The sequence below is a fragment of the Candoia aspera genome, chromosome 1, assembly GCF_035149785.1.
Source record: "Candoia aspera isolate rCanAsp1 chromosome 1, rCanAsp1.hap2, whole genome shotgun sequence".
Taxonomy (NCBI): domain Eukaryota; kingdom Metazoa; phylum Chordata; class Lepidosauria; order Squamata; family Boidae; genus Candoia; species Candoia aspera.
Window position 1 is genome coordinate 329888538 of NC_086153.1, and position 22171 is coordinate 329910708.

The following is a 22171-nucleotide window of genomic DNA, read 5'->3' on the forward strand; positions in this document are numbered from 1 at the left end:
GGACAGCCGAAGATCTCCTGTCCATGGGAACATTCCTGGTGCGCAGCATAGAGTTCTAGGTGCTCCCGTCAGCCAGCTGGCCAGCTTAGAGACCCAGCTGTGGTGATCAAAGGGGGACACCGAAGAATGAGTAATTAGCAACAGCAGGGATGCACAGTCCGTGGAGTTGGGTGCACAGGAGGTGGTTGTGAGCAAGGGAGAAGAGTGAATGAGCAGTGTCACCTGATAAACTGCAAGTGTGTCTGCTTCATTTTCTCTCCACAGGGGTAGGGAAGTGGACAATATATAATCCCTTCCTCCGCAGGAGTCTGTAATGTGATAGTTTGTTCTCCTCCACTGAGATTGTACAAAGCAGAAATGAACACAACCTGAAAACCGTTCCCGAAATGGAGTGCCTGGCCCGCATTTGGAGAGGCTGTGATGGTTTCTAGGTATCAAATCCGGGCAGCTAACCATTCTTCCACAAACTTGGGATAAGATCTGAGCTTCAGTAGTTTGCATTATTGTGTGCATAGGTTTCCCTTGACATTAAGTCCAGTCGTGTCCAACTCTAGGGGGCGGTGCTTATCTCTGTTTCAAAGCCAAAGAGCCGGCGTTTGTCCGTAGACACTTCCGTGGTCATGTGGCTGGCATCACTACACGGAACGCTGTTACCTGCCCGCCGAAGCGGTACCTATTAATCTACTCACATTTGCATGTTTTCGAACCGCTAGGTTGGCAGGAGCTGGGACTAGCAACAGGAGCTCACCCTGTCACGTGGATTCGAACCGCCAACCTTCTGATCGGCAAGCTCAGCAGCTCAGCGGTTTAACCCGCAGTGCCACCGGCTGTATGTAAAATAATAATAATCCCGCCTATCATCGTGGAAGACATATAGAAGCATGTATGTATGTACGTTATTTCTAGGTGCAAAGATTACTGCAGATGCTGACTGCAGTCAGGAAATCAGAAGACGCTTAATCCTTGGAAGAGCAATGGCAAATCTCAATAAAATAGTCAAGAGCAGAGACATCACACTGACAACAAAGGTCCGCATCGTTAAAGCAATGTTGTTCCCCGTAGTAACATATGGCTGCGAGAGCTGGACCATAAGGAAGGCTGAGAGAAAGAAGATCGATGCTTTTGAACTGTGGTGTTGGAGGAAAATTCTGAGAGTGCCTTGGACTGCAAGAAGATCAAACCAGTCCATCCTCCAGGAAATAAAGCCAGACTGCTCACTTGAGGGAATGGTATTAAAGGCAAAACTGAAATACTTTGGCCACATAATGAGAAGACAGGACACCCTGGAGAAGATGCCGATGCTAGGGAGAGTGGAAGGCAAAAGGAAGAGGGGCCGACCAAGGGCAAGGTGGATGGATGATATTCTAGAGGTGACGGACCCGTCCCTGGGGGAGCTGGGGGTGTTGACGACCGACAGGAAGCTCTGGCGTGGGCTGGTCCATGAAGTCATGAAGAGTCGGAAGTGACTAAATGAATAAACAACAACATGTATGTATGTATGTATGGCCATCTTTCCAAAACTAGCAGAAGACTGCAGCATCCCCCTACCCATGTCTATTTTCTAAGGATGTCTGTAGGGTATCAGAGACATTCTTATAAATACTTTTTTAAAATGCTAGAAACTGGAGTTTTCTTCTGCAGCATGCCAGGCTTCTATTTAACTTCTTTTATTAAAAGAAGATAGATAGATAGATAGATAGATAGATAGATAGATAGATAGATAGATAGATAGATAGATAGATAGATAGCAGAAAGTCTGGGCATGATGGGTGTCACACTGCATACCCCTAACCTTAATCACAAAAACTAGCCAAAAAAGAAAGAATTTTAGCAGAAGCACACACACAGGACAAAGACTTTCCAACAGAAAACAAAGTTGGACAATCTACTGCTGAGCAAAAGGAAGCACAGCATCAGAGTGAATCCTGTTTCCGCTGCACAATTTGGAAGTCTTGATGCCTTTGCCCTCCAGGGTCAATCAGGTGCATTTTATCCAAATCATGAAAGAAACTTACTCACATGCAAAGCAAGAGGAAATTCCTGCTGTTCTTCCCCTCCTTTTACCATTTTTTGGTGCCTAATTAAAAGAGAGGGCGCTATCATCCTCTAGAGCTATTTTTCAACACCTTCAATGATTGCCAAGTTCTCGCCGGCGTGCTCTCTCAGCCAAAGTTTTTGCTGCTCTGAAGAGTACACTCCTTTGCTCCTCTAACTTGAATTAGGTAGGAAAAAGACAGCAAAAGCCTGCACTGAACAGCCCATTAACGGTGATAAGTAGCACTTATGGAACCGCAAGAAAGGTATGTGCTCTGTATGCCAGCACCTTTTCTCAGCCTGGCCCCCTCTAGTTATCTGGGAGATCACTGAACCATAACTTGTAGAAGGCCACAAGGTTCATCGAATCCAGTGTTTTTCAAACCAAACATGCTGGCTTGGAATTCTGGGAGTTGAAGTCCACACATCTTAAACTTGCCAGTTGAAAAACACTGATCTAATCCAACCCTCTGGAACATACAGGAAAATCATTGGAACCATCCAAGATGGACTATCCATCTTCTCAGAAAGCTCCAGAGATGAAGAACCCACAAACTTCATAGGTAAACTGTTCCATTGTTGTACAGATCTTATTGTTTCTCCTTATATTTAAATAAGATCTAGGCAGCTGAAACTTCTTATAGCAGCTACCCAGATTAAGTGGTTATTTGTAGTCTGAGTTGCTGTGGCCATGGAAAAGGGTCCATGGCCATCTTCCCTGTTGCTCCCCCTTGCGTACCTCCACAGGGCTATCATGTCTCCACCCCACATCTGGACGTTGCCTAGTTGGGGAATGGTGCTACTGTACATGCCCTTCTAATATGGTATGAAAGGAGGAATTTCTTGGGGAAGGAAAAATACTGAATGAGGACCATGAGCCACAAGCAATCATGGATCACCGCAGCAGCAATACAGGTAAATATGTTCTCAACCCTGCCCAACTCCTAGTGTTCATGTCATTTTCTTGACAATAATATGGAAGCATTTTGCTTCTGCCTTCTTCCAGATTTTTTAAAATTTTGTTTTCCAGTCTAGCCTGCAGCACCAGAATTTGCTGGTGGCCTCCCTCCAAGGACGAATTGGGCCCAGTTGGCTTCTGAGCCCCAGGTTGTAGCAACAATGGCAACTCTCTTCCAAATTGTTCTCCTGGGAGTGAGCTTACAGTGCTGAGACACCATTGATGCATAAATTGCCAGGCATGTACATTCATGTGACAATCTAAAACAGAAAATACTGTCTCAGCAACATCAACCAATGCTGGAAGCAGAGCTGTTCAAGGACTTGGTAGCTTACTCAGTGTCAGCGGGAATTAACCCCCAGCTCACATCAGTGATCACTGCGAGCCACCTCCTCCTCCTCCTCCTCCTCCTCTCCCCTTCTCCTTCCTGCTTATAAAGAAATTAGGGAAAAGAGTAGACATACCATATCTGGGCTGCAAAACCCCAGATGAACACTAGATGGCAGCAAAGATACAGAAACTTTTTCTGCCTCAACTGAGTGGTTTGTCTTTAGCTGCAGAGAATTATAGTTATAACCCTGCCCTAGTCTAAGTTGAAGCTACCCACCAGTCATCTCTTTTATCAGCATTTGCAAATGGACAGGACCTAAAAATCAGGAGGGGGACAGTCTTAGCTTTGGACTAGCCTCTAGGAAGGGTATTTGCAGATTTACCAGGCTGAAGAAAAAGAAAGGTGCCTAGATTCAAAAGCAATTGAGAAATCAGAAGTCAAAAAGAAAGAATGGGGGGAAACTAAAATCAAATCCACTAAGAATATGTGGGATGCAGGAATTACAGACAATTCCCCAAAGATAGGGAAGGCAGAATAGCTCAAGGCATAGTTGTGTGCAAAACTGGCATGACAGTAGTCCTTCCTCTGTAAACTGGGAAGACCGTGCTTTGGATTACCCTGCTAATTAAAAATGCTGCAAGTTTCAGAGTTCTAACGGTTAAATTTTCATCCAGCAAAATGGGTGCTCTAGGCAGACCGAAAGGCATTTCTTTGCACTGGAATATGAGTTGACAAGGATCTATGCAAGGAAGCCTTAAATTAATGCACTCAGAATTCCAACTACAGTTGTTGGAGTCAGCAGTCCCCACCACACCTTTAAGCTGCTCCTATTCTGTGCTGATGCTGACTGAACTCTAACGTGGCTTAAGAAAATTCTGCTCGGATTGGGAGGCTTCAACAATGGCACACCAGGTGTTCAGACAGCCAGCTGCTGTGGCATCCAATTGGACAATTCCCCAGTTGTTGAGTCCCTCCAGTTTTCCATGCCAGGAAAACAATAGCCAAATGCTTCTATGTGCCAGTCTTACAGGATTTCCCTTCTATCATGAATGCAGGTGGGAGAGGCAGAATGCTATCGTACAAAAAAGCATGATCACTGCTGCACTCCATGTGTGTCTCCTTCCAACCACCATGTCCGTTATACCAGAGGCTCCCCAGCACATCCCATTTGCCATCATAGAACTCTGCTGTCAAGGACCTCCTGTCTCTTCTGGTGTCTTCTCCATCACAAACTAACATGGGCTAATTAACCTGCTTTCCACCTGGATGTGTGCATAAGTGTACACCTGTGTACACCTGTATGCTAGCATGTCTGTGTATTGCAATTACGTATCATAATAGCATTGTTATGTGCAGAGATGCTGCTGATATCCCCAAGATTTCTATCTGGCCTTCTATAAAATTTCTAGCCTGAGCTATGTCTGCTTTGGTTTTTCTTGGTATACCAAGAGTGCCATTGTTATTCCACCCACTTTTCCCAAGGAAGGGTTCCATTAGGAATGTAGAAAAATATCCAGAAGCCCCATCCTTTGGGTAGTCCTTTCCTTGTATGATGAGCATGATGGCCCATCATATGGATGATAGCTAAACTCCCTTAGAAAGTGCTGTGATATGAACACCTGTCCCAGCTGTGTCTTTTCCTCTCCTCAAAGAAATGATAGACAATCAGGAGGTAAGGAGCCACCAGGTTAAAGCCTCTCCACCTCCTCTGCAAGACATCAAATGCACTTACTTCACCCACCCAGCATCAACAGATTCTAAGGGACTGTCACCAGCAGCTTCATCCCAATCATGGTTCTGGAGCTGAATCCCTGCTGTCATCCCTAGCTTAGTTGTAAGTGCCTCTTCAAGATAGTCTCCAAGGTGAAATGTATGAAGGTCACCTAACCCCATCCTGAGCACCCACAGCCATAGAAGATGGGCCACCATGCTCTTCTGAGTCACCGCCATCACTTCTGCCGGTCGGTACATGGGAATGCAGGTTGGAAGGAAGAAGAAACCATTGCTTCTAATCCCACCTGAGGCACCAAAGCCAGCTGACTAACTTTGGGCCAGTCACTCTTTCTCAACCCTAGGAAGAAGGTTCTGTCAAGCTACTTCTGCAAATGTTGCCAAGAAAATTGCAGGGACTTGTTCCTGTAGTCACCAGGAGTCAGGGTTGGCTTGATGGACCACAACAACAGGAATGAAAATGGAAGACGCACTAAAGAAACAATTGATAGAGAAGGAGAAGAAGACCCATTCCTGACTAGTGCAGCAAGGGAATGGCGCTTTTCCATGAAAGTAGTCCTGGGAGCAGTTGCCTGGTCACAGCGACAACTGGTTAGAGTGACAGTTGTAGTACTCGTGCTCCAGATATAATAAAAATAGTAAAATCAGTAAAAAAAATGTCCACGTGAAACCCCTTATGGGCAAAAACAATGGAAAACCATGTGCCTCACGGGCTGTATGTTAAAGATTGTTTCAGATCTCCCAATCCACTAATCACTGCAATGTGGTCCTCCTTGGAAAGCCATTTAAAGGAGTCCTTTCACTGGACCTCTTCTGGGGGATTCTAGGCAAGGACACCTCTAAGGGCTTTTTAGCATCCTTGTCCCTTCTGTTCCTCAAGGTCAGGCTATTTGTCTCAGAGCTGATATCTGGGTTAGTTGCTTCATTACAAGAGAGAGGTTTGGCCCTGGGCTGGCTTCCCAGGTCTGTTATCATTGGTCTAATGTCACTTTCATTTTTAAAAATGGCTTGGATGTAAATAGTAGAAAAACAACCCAGAAACATTATAATTTTAAAAAGCATTAGAAGAATGGCCAGACAATTAAACTTGAATAACAGTTCTGCACCTGCCTCTTCCTCTTGCCCTTTCTAAGTCTGCCCTTTCTAAGACTACTTAGGACCTTTGACAGTAAAGAAATTGGCTGAGAGGATATGCATGTTCTAAATGTTTTTCAGATCTTTCAGAACCCCATTGCCACTCAAACTAGCAGGGCAAGCTACTGTATCTAAACAGGGAGCAAACCCCACACTCACTTGCACTGATGATGTTACCTACTTGGGTAATGAAACGTCTGCAAGCAAACAACGAAGATCACAGAGCACCAGGCATTCCAAATTATCCAAAATGGATAATATTCTCTGGCCTGATTGATCCAATCTGATTTAGTATATCGTATTTGTTGCTTAATAAAAAGAGGTCATCCCAATTTACATTAATAGGCTCTTTCAACTCTAAGAAGTCTTCCATCTTCTATTGTTTGATGACTTTCCATGGGCAGTGAAGTCTGGATTTGTCTTTAATTGCTTCTTCTTTCCCATTCTCAGAAAAGGAACTGGGCAGCCACTGCAGATTCTACAAATGAGAACAACAACTCCCCACACATCTCCCAAACCCAAGTATAGTCAATCAAATTCAAAGAGCAGTTAAGAGCATTAAAGTGATTTGATTACAGAGCACAATGTCAAGCAAAATCAGGTCTAAGGCAACCTCATTGCCCTTTTGGAAAACAGGAAACCTCAAGGCAGCCTCAGCCAAGAATGTCAACACTAAATATAATTCTAAGTTAAAGCACATTAAAAATGGGAGAGCTTAAACCGTGAGGTTGTGGCTGCTATCGTTTTTTTTTTTGGCATACCCACATCCCCCCATGGACAAGCCTGGCTCTGCCACCTCAAATTCTGCTTCAAATTAGTAACATAATCTGATCTGATAGAATAATAGATGTATAAGGATAATATATGTATCAGGATGAAAGACAGGGATAGATTTAGACTAAAATGTGGCTTATCTGCTCAGTCCTTGACTCACTCAACCTTGAGCTATAACAAGTCCTTGATCATAATTTCTAAGACATCTGAGCACAAGTCCTTCTCTATACGGGGCAGGCTTGATTAGAAGACCATTTTCCAATGCTAATTATTTAACCAACATTTTAGGTCCAACACCTACAAGAAGGGTCTTCCCACGTACCAGATTCAATGCTTTGCCTTCCATCTTATTAGAAGGAAAATTTCATCGTAGATCTATGCAAAAGCATTGTCTAGCAGGGGAAATAGAGACTGATTCACACATGATCCTTCAGCCTGGCTGATCTAATAACAATCCCCCAACAATGGTTTAAAAGAGGACAACAGTTTCCTCTCTTTAGCTGATAGTAGATCTTCTTTGATCTACAGAAGGGTAGCCAAGTTTTGTTCTAGCTCCATAGCTAATCTTACTTCCATATTGTAGCTACGTTGTGAATGTCTTTAGAGAGATATCTGACGGTACTTAAACTTAGTTCTCTCTTCTATTTTTCTGTAAGTTTAATTATTTTTAGTCTTTGTAGACAAAGATTGAAATTCAGGCAGAGAAGGAGCCAAGGGTTTTTTTTGTGTGTGTATTTTTTTCCATTGCTATATATATTTTATATTTTCCTTGCACTAGCTCTGGGGTTGATGTCAAAGAAAAGTCTGAAGAGATCTAGGGCTTAGCATGTCCTTGCCATATAACACGTTTCTATACATCATATCAGCATTTCTCAACCTTGGCAACTTTAAGATGTGTGGACTTCAACTCCCAGAATTCCCCAGCTGGCAAGTTGGCTAGGGAATTCTGGCAGTTGAAGTCTACACATCTTAACGTTGTTAAGGTTGAGAAACCCTGCATTATACTGACAGAATAGCACTGGCAGAAAGATATTTTGGTATATCCCATGGTTGTGCCAGGATAACTAACTTCTGCCATGACAGTGTGACTTAGTTTCCAAATTTATCCATGTTGATTTTTCTCAGTTCCCCATTCTTGTTTTCCTCATTTTTGTGATAACACTGTTTGTCAAACTTGAGCATTTTCAAAAAGTTCAGCATCAACTTGCATATATTTTGATGCCCTGTTTTCAAACATAGGCATCTGCAACTTTGCTTGGTCCATACTATTTTTGCAATTAATTTTCCTTACTGCCCTTAGTACGTTGTTTGTATGGGTATATGAGTTTTTGTAGTCTTTCCTCAGATCCACTATGTTGTTATTGCCAGTAAATGACATGGCAAAAGTCAAAGAATTGAGAATGCACAATAACCAAATTTCAGTTCATGTATTGGTTAAAGATATGAAATTACTGTACATAAGTTTCAGGGGCATTCACAGAGGAAGGGTGCAAAAAGTCAAGATAATGGCTGCAATCATACTATTTTTTCGCACAGCGCTCATAAAAACGGGGTGGGGCCTTGTTTGCATGGTCATAGTTAACATCTTGACCTTTCTGACCTCCCCCTTCAGAAGCCCCTGATAAATCTGCATTTAAAAGCAAATTAAACCATTTCTTTTCCCAACTCTAATCCTATCCACACTCATCCAGCCTATATTGATTATAGGCGTGCCTCATAAGAATGGAAGGAAGGGAAAGATACTGGAAATGTCTCAATTTTTTGTACCAAAGAAGAAACTCACCCCTCTCCCAAATGGCAGTGGGCCAAATTCAGAAAGATCCACAGAATGTCCCCCCACTCCCCATGCAAAGGCCTGGATTCAATTTGTATGCTTTATTGGCTAATCGCTAAACCTTGTATGTGGTAGAAAGAGATGCAAGCTGCAGGGCTGATTTGCATTCTGCTTTAGTGAGGCAATCGCTCATGAGCAGCCTTCACGGACCCTGCCATTCTGAAGAGCATGACGCAAGCTGGGTTGCCTCTTTCTGCATTGAGTTCATATTTTCACAGATTCCATAAAATAAACTTTGAAAGAAAAAGGGAAAAACAAACAGATGGGCCTGTGGGGATCCCCTCCCTTTCTGAGATAATATTAGTTATTACTGGACTTGTATATGTTTAAAAGGCATTATGTTATCCCTAACAGCTCTGGGTTCTGGACTTATGGGGTGATCTCACAGGCATTGCCTGATGTTTGGTGTGTAACTTTACCCACCCAGCAATAAAAAAAGAAAGGGAAGCATATGGCTCTCATATAGAATCACAAACTACACCCCACTAAATTAGAACACCCAGAGAGAACCTGAAATATGAAAGGAAATGGCTTTCTGTTCCACCCATATTCCCTGGATGCTTGCAGCAAGCACCCCACCCTTTGCTCACGCTAAAGATTTGCTGTGGGGACCCTTCCCAGAATGCAACAGGTTTCTTGAGCATTGCAAAAGAAGTCTGCCTTGGTGGTCTTACTCTTGGCCCAGGATCTTCGCTTTCTTCCATCAAGGTCCATCAAGAAAGAAACTAACCACATCCTGTCACAGGTACAAGGACCCAAATTCAGTTGTGATACCCATTTCTAACTTTTTCTATGTGCATCTATCTAGTTAGTCAGCTAGAATATCTCTGCAATATCCTTGGGAGGGTTGTGCATTATTACTAAGGACAAGTCCAGATTGAGGGCATTTGTCCATATCGCCAGCAGTCAAGCCCAACTTGATGGTTTGCCTATGTACACATTTCTCTCTCTGGAATTTAACTTGTAATGTCTGAAGTTTTACCTTATTTCTACTCAATCCGCTAGGTTTTGGCTCCTGCCTTCCAGATACCCTTTTTCTCTTCCTTGTGAGCAGAAAATCAGGGGTGGTCTTTAGTTCATCCCTGCCAATATCCCAATGCAGGTAAGGCCACTTTGGGCAGATCCACACTTCCTGCTTGGCCAGTACAGTACCAGCCACTCACCACTCCCTGAGTGGTGACATCATCCTCTTCCCCCTTCCAATCCATTGCAAATGCGCCCTATCCCCACATTTACCCCTTGAGTTCAAAACTGTTGTTTCCAACCTGAGCCATCGTAAATCTTCAGAATGGATGGCCCAATCATGCCTGGCATGCCCCCTCTCTTCCAGCATCTGCTGGACAGTTTTCTTCCCTGCTGGCTGGCAGTTGCTATTTTTTAAATGATCTTCATCCAACGATGGCCTATTAGGTCAAAGAATTTTCCTCCATTCAACTTTTAAATCTCCCTTTCAATTTCTGCCCAGGCTGAGTGAAACATGGTTTCCTACCAGCTGTCCACAGCACTGTAAACTGTTGCCTGCTCTTTAAATTACAGCTGGGAATATTGCTATTGTGTTTCTATGAAGCTGAATTATCCCTTCTTCCTTGCTACACAGTCTCCCTACAGAGGAACTACTAGGAGCAAAAATGCTACCTGTTCCCCACTGCTTTGGTTATTGGAGCATCAAAGGAATAATGGAACCATAAGGGGAAAAAGGAAACAGAAAAGGCCTGTCTCCCATGTGTGTAACCACCCAGAGTCCCCCTTTTCAGGGGGAGATAGGTGATGATACAAATTGGAATAATAAATAAAAATAAATAAAATACATCTAAAAAGGGGTGGGGCTTCCAACATTCCATAGTGGCCACCATCTTAACTGTTTTCACACTGCCCCCAGACACACCTGTTGAACCCTGCTGGCAGACCTTCTGCCCCCCAAAACTCTTTTTCTTTCCTACTTTAGTGCTAACCCTATTGATGGTTTCTAACCTGGTTTCCAAAGAGTTTGTTGCCTCCAGATTTTGCTTTTCTGTTACTTGTACTTTAACTGTTCTTTAAAATTCATTAAAAGTACTTCTATGTTCCTACATAAACAGGATGGGTTCCCCTCTCCCTGCCCCAGGAACAGAATATGCATAATAAGATGCGCACAAAGATAATAAAATAATCTTTGTCCCTGAAGCAAAATGCTTGTTTAAAAAATCACCCTTGCTAAATGACCCAGCACACAAAATGGGGCAATAAAATTCAGCTCTGCAATGCCATCCACTTAAAAGTTTTCAAAAGGGGAGGCTGATTAAACTGTTTTAGCAAAATCACAGAGTTTCTGGCACCTTAAAAACAAATATACTGCATTTGTTACTGCTATAATACACATGCAAGTTTCTTAAGGCATCACAATGACCTCTTTCATACTTTGGAGTGGTGATCTCAATGTATTCTACAGCTCATCCTAGCTACATCTGAGTCAACCTTGCTCGGAGCAGCTACCTGGGATCCCCCCTTCCCATCTGGATGTTTGTGTTTTTAATACCTGTCTGCTTCTCCTGCAGTACTCCAGGACCTGCAATCCTTTTCCTGTGAGTCTTCAAACCAGAAAAGCTGCCTGTTGCTCTCTGGGCCCAGAGAAGCCAAAAACACAACAGAATACACTTAACAGGGCAGGACAGCTCAGCTGCTGAGGCAGGGTACAGTATCAATTTTTCCATGGCCTTTCACAGGGGATGATATTTGTCCCCTATGGAAATTGCAGCTGGAAAAATTGTATCTTAAAGAGGCAAAGGAGGTGTTTTTCAGGATTAAGGTGTTTAACTGAGTCCCTCCTTCTTGTATAAAATTGCAAGCACTTGTCCCTGAATATTGCAAACTCTCTTTTATGGGGGAAAAGAAGGGAAAAAATGTAAATCAGGCAATGGAGAACATTATCTGGGAATCCCACCTTGTTTGTGGAAAAAGAACAAACATAAAAAATGTCAGAAGGGTGAGTAATATAAAAACCTGTTAAATAATAAAATATGCGCATGTGTGTGGGTTTTAATATCCATCCTGTCGATGGTATATGTAACTGTGAGATGTGAATCTAATCTTTTACAGGCCTCCTGGTCTTCTGTGCTAAACAACCAGGTTAGTATGCAGCGTAAGATAGCTGTACATGCAATAAAATGCCACCTCCAAAACAGAAGAGACAGGAACAGATGAATCCTATGAACCCACCAGAGTATACGGCATTCCTGAAAATAACTGCACTGAAAGTACGCTGTCTGCCAATTTGTTTCCAAGAGAAATACAGAATGCTTTTGCCCTTAAAACCATTTGCTGCTTGGGTCCAAGTTATTTGAGAGAACAGCTTCTTCTATATGATAACATCCCTCTTCCACAACTAACTGAAATAATTTGAGGATGTTATTTTCCTGTTAGTTACCATCAATTTGCCGAGCTCTCCTCTGTCCCTGAAATGTCCTCATTGAGGAGCTGGACCTGTTTCTCAACTTTTTGAAAAGACTGAAAGCACTCCTTTTAACTGTTGATGATTAATTACAGCAGCTTTGGTTTTAACTTTGGTTTTATATTTTTATTGTAAACCACCAAAGGACTTCAGTATTCCATGGTACAAGAAATTTCAAACTTGCTTGAAGTTCTACACAAATAAATGGCCTTTTAATCAAGGGCCAGAAAAACATTCAAGTGGCCACCATGAGAGCCTTTCCAAGGAAAGTTTTCCAAATATGAGATGGTTCCAGTGAAAAAGCTTGTCACTGTTTCAGATTCTGAGGAAGGCAGAATCCAGAACAGGCTCCAACAATGAATAAAATGTTATCTTGTGTTGGTAGATTCCACAACTTTCTTACGCATTGAATGAAATATGTCTTTGTGCCTGACTTTGCTGACAACAGACATCAGACTCCCTGATCAGACAAAACCACACTTCTTCTGCTTAATGAAATAGAAATAATTTATTTGAAAGGGTGGGAGAGGCAGAACTCATTGTCTTTCCCTTGCCCCCAAGAATTCTGACTATGCTGATTTCTCATCTCTTTCTTCTCCTCTACATATCTGCACTCACTGTTGTCAATGTTGTCTCCTTTTTAATGTGGCTAAGAGTTTTTTTTAAGGATAATTAATTTCTAATTCTGTAGGTAGATCATCCAGGGGAACATGGACTTCCATGATGGATCCTGACCAATTTCCCCCAGTCAAAACATGGCTATCCATTTCTGAGAAAGGCTGCCCTCCAGGACATCCACAATCAAATGCATACTTGAGTCTTTTTTAATTTAAAAAAACCCCTCCCTTTGCCTTTTGGCTTTCTAGTGAAAATGAACATCAGAGGGTGGGAAATGGTCCACCTATCCACCAGAAGGTGTGAATTTAATGCAGAGGATGGGAGCTTTTGGCCCTCTCTCTGATTTCCAAAGCCCTCTACAAGTAGGCAATTCAAACCGCAGAGAACACAAGGCAGTGGCCCTTTCCCCACTCATACTCAGTTACAAGACAAACATGCCCTAATGTGATTGATTAAGTATGTGCCATCAAGGTTGTTGACTCTTAGCAACCACATAGATAGATTTTTTCCATGACAAACTGTCCCTAACCTGGTCTTTCATGTCTTCCAATGATAACATGCTCTGACATTTGGGGGGAAGGGGGGATGTCCCCATAAGGTTACCTTCACCTCATCCCCAGTTTATGAGTGAAATAGACTTAACCCATCCTTAGCTGTATTGATGTTAAAAGAGTCTTTATGTAGTCTCTTGAATTCCAATGTCATCCAAGGGCATGTTCAGTTTTGTCACCCATTCCCTTAAAGCTAGATGAATGCAATGACTTGAAAACAAGGCAGGAGATAGATCAGCTACAGGATAGCAAATGTCACATCATTATAATGTTCTGCCAACTCAAGGACAGGGAGAGCACTTCAACTGGGAGGTGGGGAAAGACAGAGAAAGAGGGAGAGAGAGGGAGAGGGAGAGAGAAATGAGTGACATCAGAAAGACAGAGGAAAAAGGTATCGGATTAAATAGAGTGAATTGGTTGCCGTATCTACTTTTAGAACATTTCTTACTTGAGTCCACAAATCTTTGCCAGTATGTTCCCCACATCCACGTTAGTCTATAATGACTATAGCCCTTAACTCAGTAAAACAAATAAATATTTGTTCATTCAATTTAACTGTATGTATACATAGAGAAATAGTGAACATCTTTCTCTCAATATGATATCAAGAGACTCTTTTTTACTCACCCCTACCCCACAAGCATTTTAGGAATAATTTTCATTCCTTTAGAACTTTCACTGTTTTATGTTGCTTCTGGGGTTATATGATTTTTTTGTGCTATATTGTTGCTATTCTTTTTGTTGGTTTATTATTTCTAGTTTTAAAGGCATGTATACTTTTGCAAAATGTTTTTTACTTTATATATTTTATTTTTACGATGCTCAGTTACTATTATATTTTTATATTTTACAAAGTATTTATAAAAAATAAACCAGAGACCTAGGAACTTGTAAATTACCATAGCTAGCTCTAGGTCTCCTGCAATTTTCTTCCTTATTTCTTTCATTTTTAATCTACTTGTTATTTTACTTTTATTTTAATGAGTAATTATGAAGTATTCTTTCGTGCACCAATAGGATTCAGTGCCTTGCTGTTCTCCCTAGTGTTTTCTCTCTTTTTTAGCTTTCTCTTTTATTTTTCAATTTTCTTTGCACTCATAATCTTCATATGAAGAGGCTGAATTGGCCTTTTTTTTGTTTAGTGGTTTCTTGATGACACAGAAGAAAAGTGGGCTCAAAAGAACATTTTATTGTGTCAATATGTGGATTTCCCTCTTTTGATCTTGCAATTATTTTCTCGGTTAGCCCTTTTCTGCACATCGGCTGCTGGTACAGCCGAAAAGCATGAATTGTCAGAGAAGTGCCTTGGGTTAGGCTACTGGTTTTGCAGCGATCTGGCCTTATTCTCACACCTGGCTCCACGTTCAGATGGTTCTCGCCTGCTTTTCGTCCACTAGTTCCTAAGAGCAGTTGGCACTGCTGAAATGAAACAAGGAACTTGGATCCACGGTAATTCCTGCAACATTAAACGTGCTGGTCTTTAAGGCAGTATGAAATGTTTTGTGTTTGCAGATCAAGAATGTATGTGCAATGCTTGTAAAAAAGATGGGGAGCTTCAGTTGAATGGCTGTGGCCACCATCATGAATTATACCACTCCTGTCCCCCTGGATGCCTCTGGGCCTGGCCCTTGTGGGTGATCACATATTTTCTCCACAGGAGCTAGATTTTTATGCCTTCGAGTCAGTGTTGATTCTTGGCAATTGCCTGGACATGTCCTGCAATTTTCTTGGCAAGGTTTTTTGGAAGTGGTTTGCAATTGCCTTCTTCCTAGGGCTGAGAGAGAGTGACTGGCCCAAGGTCACCCAGCAGGCTTCATCCCTAAGGCGGGATGAGAACTCACGGTCTCCCGGTTTCTAGCCTGGTGCTTTCACCACTACACCAAACTGGCTCTAGATACACCAAACAGGAGCTAGATACAAGTCTCATAAATATATGGAGGCTCTTTCACAGGATCTCACAACCAGCAGGGAAAATGCACTCTTCCAGAAAATGTTCTTGCTTTAAAATCAAAAGCGGCAAGGCAGTGGAATAGTTACTCTATTCAGGATGTTGGTTTTGAGCAGCCAAAGCTGATTAATTCAGCTAGTTGGGCTACAAAGGAATGGAAACACTTAATTAGCAGCTAGTAAATGCAGCTGTGGAAGGTGGAGCTGGGGGCTGGAAGGCTGACCTGGGACCTTGAAGGAAATTGGGTAGAATGTGCCTCATCACACCGAATTTGTACAGTTTGCAGACTTCACAGATCTGACAGTTGCCAAATTCCCCTGAGCCTGGGGGTGGGTTAAATCTTACAAATATCCTAATGAGACAAGGCTGCTATAGAACTGCACCATTTTCTCTCCTTTTGACCAGAGCTGTGCTAAGTTACTTGTATCCAGTTTAACACAGATTTCTTGCAGAAGATCAATTATTGTCACATGCACAAAAAGTCTCTGCCATCTTGGAAACAATTTTTTAAAAAGCAAATAGTCTAGCTGGAAAAGGCTTATGCTTCTTCTGCACTTAAAGGAGATTGTTTAAGAAACCTTCCCACACCCCAAGAATTTATTATATAAGTATAGACCAGTGTTTCTCAACCGTGGCAACTTGAAGGCGTGCGGACTTCAACTCCCAGAATCCCCCAGCCAGCCATGCTAGCTGGGGAATTCTGGGAGTTGAAGTCCACACATCTTCAAGTTGCCACGGTTGAGAAACACTGGTATAGACCAATCTCCAATATAAGATTTCTGACCAAAGAGACAATAGAGCTGGTGGTCTTACAATTCCAAATATTTCTGGAGGAGATTAATTGATGGGACCTAATTCAGCTGAACTTTCAACCACAGTGATGACAGAGAAATGATCTCCACCAGGTACTAGGTTAAAGAAATGCAGCCTATCAATTGCTCTGGACTTCTTGTTGGTTTCTTCACTAGAAGTCATGATATTTCAGCTGCCCGGCAGGGTTGGATCTGGAGAGCTTTGTTCTGCAATTGTTCTGCTCCTTCCTGTTGGGTCACATTGAGAAGATCGGAGGCAGGTGGGACTACTGTTCTGTACCTCAGCTAGGTGCTGAAGAAGCACTTCTACCCTTCTTTTCTTTTTAATTGTTAATTGTCTAATGTATTTATCTATTTCAAAATATTAAAAGAATAAAGTACACAACTACATAAAAGAAGAAAAGAAGGAAAGACATAGTGGCTGGAAAACAAAAAATGTAAATAAATGGAGAATCTACCACTGTCATTAAATTTAGAATTAATTATTTCATTGATTAAATAATTGAATAAATAAACCTAAAATCACTGTATCGTCTTGAGAAATAATGGTAAATCGCTACAAAACTCTACATAGTAATAATCATATTGATGTCACCATAGTTTATCATTATCTAAAATAAATGCATATGATCTTATCAAAATAAAAGAAATACTAAAAGCAATCAGTAACAACAATATTAAGTTCTAAATTCTTTTAAATTGTTTTCCTTTGAAAGTTGTAAGCTGGAGTCATTTGGGAGTCAGGCAGCCTTCTAAATTTAATTTATTTAAATAAATTAGCAAATACTGCATCTGATTAAAATGGTGAGATGGAATTTTGTGTAATTACTCCATTGATGGCACTGGAATCTAAATTGCTGAATGACTCATTCAGCAGTTTCATATACAAGTTAAATACCCTGATAGCACAAATGCCATGGATTTGAGATTAACTGTCCTCATCACCATCTTCTAGAACAGTGTTTCTCAACCTCAGCAACCTGAAATGTGTGAACTTCAACTCCCCAGCATGCTAACTGGGGGATTCTGGGAGTTGAAGTCCACACATTTTCAAGGTGATATGGTTGAGAAACACTGTTCTAGAAGGAACCAATTAACCATGATCAAGAAGGAACCACCCTTGATCTAGAAGGAGCAAACTAACCATGATCAAGAATGGTTCAATCCATGTCCAGCTCAAAAAGGTTCTCCAGAAGGGCTTTATGGTTAATGGTATTAAAAGCCATTGAGAGGACCAGAAGAATCCTTTTTGATTCTTCGACTGAATCCCTATTTTCTTGATCTTTCAGCTGTCCAGAATTCTTCTGTTTTATCTGGATTTATTTTCAATTTGCTAAATTAGCATTGGTAGAAATCTTGCCTCATCTGGGGAAAGATTTATTCATTTTATGGCAACAGATAATACATTTGTTAATCCTTCCCTGCTTGACTATGATCTCAGTGAAGATCTTGTTTCCTTTAATTAAGTTTCTTTGTTGTTGTTCCCATTGATCCCAATGGGAGTTCAAACACACATATGTAATTGCAGTGAATGGGAAGTAGTAGAATTGACTTGGGAAACTGAAGCCCTTAATCAGACTTTGTAGCTGACCCTTCCCCAACCACAGAACAATTTAAAAAGTAACCCCAAATTTATTTTAGGTCTCTGAAATACCTGGGAAGAGCCAAACCCCAAGTCTCAGATGAGAATGAAACAATATTAGGAAATGACTTTAAGAAAAACAAAATTAGACAGCAACATAAATGCAACATGTTCACATATACTGTATGCTATTGTTTGTTTCTAGCATAGTGAGAGATCCATACCCACCCTAAAGGGTTGAAAAAAGGTGAAAGGTCCCCTGTGTAAGGTAATCATACAAACCATAATGATTTGCATAGTATTTCTCAGTGCTGTGCTAGCCCATTACTTTAAAAACAGTATTGTTTGGACTGTTCACTTCTAAAGGTTCCATATCTAAGATTAATAAACCTGGTCAAACATGACTCGGTGCTTGCACAGGGGACCTTTCACCTTTTTCACAGATGAGGCAATATTTCTACCAATACTCGTTCTCTTTAATTAGATTGTTTTTGTTCCCTTTGACAAAGGAATGTTAATTAATAAAGCAAATTAGACAACGGTCTGACCTTACCCAATCACTTTTTTAAGGGGATGAACTTTATCTACAGATTCTTATATTGAGGTTAATTAGAAGAGTTCCTGTAAAATCAAGTAGAAACTTCTACTTTCATCTATACAGTACTGAAACGCTTATTGTGTTTGTCTGTTTGTCTGTTTGTACCCTCAAGTTAGCCCAAATGGTGCATTATACCGCAACAATTTTTGAACCAAGGTACCTAAAATCTGCTAACTTAAAGAATGCATAAAAAATCCGGGACCCATTACTCCTGTAGAATTGAAATTTCCACAATGTTCACACCAGTTTTATTCACAAAGTTGTGGCTGTTGCAGCATCTCGCAGTCACGTGATTGTGATTTCTGATGCTCCCTACCAGCTTCCCACAAGCAAAGTCAACGGGGAAGCCGGCAGGAAGTCAGAAGTCGCTCCCGCACCCACTGCCTTTTTGCCTGCCCATGGTCATTCTGTTTCTCTGTTTAGGTAAGTAAATATTGACTTATTATTGAAGTTCATTTGCCATACAATCGTTTACACAATTATTTTTCTATTTATGATATATATTCTTCTTAGATGATCACAGGACCATTCAGCATTGGGGTAAAAAAAAATATGGTCAGCCTAAACTTTAATGTTCATTCTGGTCACATCAGACTGCACAACCTTTCTCTCAAAGGATGACCCAACAGATCACAGAGTTGTCTAGTTGCTCCCTAAAAAATCAGGCTCTGCAAAAGCAGGAATCTGTTAGTAAGATGCCTTGAGCATTAATTTTGAAAAGGAAATGCTGAAACAGTAAGCCAAGCATAATTCTGCAATAGTTTTACAACTCCTCTATTCTGCATTTTAAGTATCTGATTAACAAGAAGAGGTGGGTGGTGAGGGGGAGAATATATTTACATGTGGCGGAATAAACAACCTGAAAATTATTTATGTGAATGGAGCAGAAATGCTCACATAATGACTAGAAATGCCTTTAATTGGTTCACTGCACTAACGCTCACCAGGGCCATTCGATCTTTTGCCGCTGAGCTGGCCCATTAATGGGCTGACGCAAGTTTCCAGCTCTCTAAAAAAGTGGCATTTACTCTTAGGAAGGAAGGAGGGCGAGATAATCCAATAAGCTCCCGTTAGCTTAAAAATGCAGAAATGGGGGTTAGGGTGATGGGCAACCATTTCTGGGGCTTTAGCTGAGAAAAAGTCCACAGACATGCAATAAAGGATGTGTTCTTAGTACTATTACTTGGCAATAGGACAGCAGAAGGACAGAAAGCAGCAGCCCCAATCCAGTTTTCATGAGGCTGGGGATGCTACGTACTCCCATCATGTCCAGTTGGGTGGACAATAACTCTAAATGTGTGTGTGTGTGTGTGTGTCAATTTTTAGAGTCAATTTTTGACTCCTGGCAACTGCCTGAACTAGTTCCTGCAGTTTTCTTGGCAAGATTTCAGAAGCGGGTTGCCATTGCCTCCTTCCCAGGGCTGAGAGAGAGTGACTGGCCCAAGGCCATCCAGCTGGTTTTCAGCATTAGAACTCACGGTGTCCCGGTTTCTAGCCTGATGCCTTCACCACTACACCAACCTGGCTCTCAGTAACTCTAAGACCATAGGGTATAAACTAATGAACATCCAAGATCGCCAGTGACCAGCTGTTCCATTCTGATACAATGGGTGGAACATTTACAGAGAGAAATCCAAACTCAAAATAAGGGGGAATTCCCTGACTGTGAGAGCTATTAAGCAGTGAAACAGCTGGCCTCCTGGAGTCATGGGTGTTCTACCATTGGAAGTTTGTCCAGAATGGTATGAGGATTCCTGCACTGGGCAGGGGGTTGGACTAGAACAGGGTTCCTCAACCTTGGCAACTCTAAGCTGCGCAGACTTCAACTCCCAGAATTCTGGGGGTTGAAGTCTGCGCAGCTTGGAGTTGCCAAGGTTGAGGAACCCTGGACTGGAAGACCTCCACGTTCCCTACAATTCTATGATCTGACTTTTTTGACATTCCCCACCCCCTGCAGACACTGTTGCTTCTGGATTGCGTGTTGGTGAGCATGATTAGCAATTTGAGTTTTTCAAACAAATCTATTCAAGACTGAGTTAGTCTGTGGTTAGATTCTCCAAACAAGCAGCTTATGGTTGGCTTTGGGATTTAGTTCATATTAGATCACTCTACTTCTTGCTGTTCAAGGCAGATTACAGAATAAAAGCAAAATGTTATAATACGCAATAAAATAAGACATCAAGCTACACATTCTATTCCAAAGCCCTTTGGAACAGAATGATTTCCAGCGCTTTGCAGAATGCAAGGAAGATGGGGACTCTCTTCCCTTCCCTCCTGCAGGAATCCTTGGTGCTTCAGAAAGCAAGTTTCATTTGTGAGAGTTTATTTATTCTTTATTTATTTATTAAATTTATATCACCGCCCATCCCCCCCAATGGGGGACTCTGGGCGGTTTACAATAAAATAACACTAAAAACATAACCATCTAAAAATTACCATTAAAATATACATAAAAACAACTGTCCCTTGACTGCCCCTTTCTGGCAGGCCAAAGGAACTGCGTAAGGCAAATGGAAAAGTGAGTTTTTCTGCCCTGCAGACTTAAACTGCTTGTCTCCCCTCTGTAACCCTGTTGAAAATGAAACTGGCTCTTTCCAAATTTTAGCCCTTCCTCCACATTGATCATGGATTTGTCCAGACCCCTGACTGGTAGATTCCCCTTGTTACCTCTGGAGCGGTAAAAACAAAAAAGAAACCACCACCCTTTTAGCACTTTTTCCTGTCATTTGTCTTAGAAAGGGAACATGGCAGAACTCTTTGTCAATTTCACTGGTTTCGAAATGAAAAATCCAGGTTGATGTCCTTGCTGGACTGGCAGTATTCATAATCCTTTCAGGATACAGAATACGGCCTCCGCACATCAAAGCATTTACCAAATCCAGAGCAGTTAGTTGTGGTCATTTTTTGTGGCAGGTTTAGTGTGACAAGAACTTCTCTAGCACCCCACAAATCTCCCTATCAGTCAGGCCAGAAATATGCTCCACTCGTCCACAAGAAACTACAGGGCGGATACAGGTGGTCCTTGCTTAACAACCATTCGTTTAGTGACAGTTTGAACTTACAATGGTGCTGAAAAAACGACTTTATGAACGGTGCTCACACTTATGACCATAGCAGCATCCCCACAATAACGGGGATCATGATTTGGGCACTTGGCAACCAGTTCACATTTATGACCATCACAGCATCCCATGGCCACGTAATCACCATTTTTGACCTTCCCAGCTGGCTTCCGGCAAGCAAAATCAATGGGGAACCATGTGATTCACTTAATGATCACACGGTTCACTAAACACCCAGTGATTCACTTAATGACCATCGCAAAAAAGGTCGTAAAATTAGGTTGGATTTCCTTAATGACCGCTTCACTTAGCAAATGAAATTCTTGTCCCAGTTGTGGTTGTTAAGTGAGGACTACCTGTAGAAGGCTTGTAATATGTTGAATGTTCTCTCACAGGATTTTTCAGCGAAGACATAGCAGAGGCATCTGCAGGGAGGGTCAAAAAGTCAGGACGGAAATCATAACTGCACAATCAAAGCTCCGCTGTTTTCTTATGTGCAATGCAAGTAAAAAAGGGGCAAGACATCAATTACATTCTTTTGATCCTCCTATATCTCCTTTTCCCAAACCCTGCCTTTTTGGTGACCAGGCATCCCTACAGCACCTCTCCCTACCAAAAACGGAAGGAAGGAAGGAAGGAAGGAAGGAAGGAAGGAAGGGGCTAGAAATGGGCAATGGGCTAGAAACCAGGAGACTGAGAGTTCTAGTCCCGCCTTAGGCATGAAAGCCGGCTGGGTGACCTTGGGCCAGTCCCTCTCTCTCAGCCCAACTCACCTCA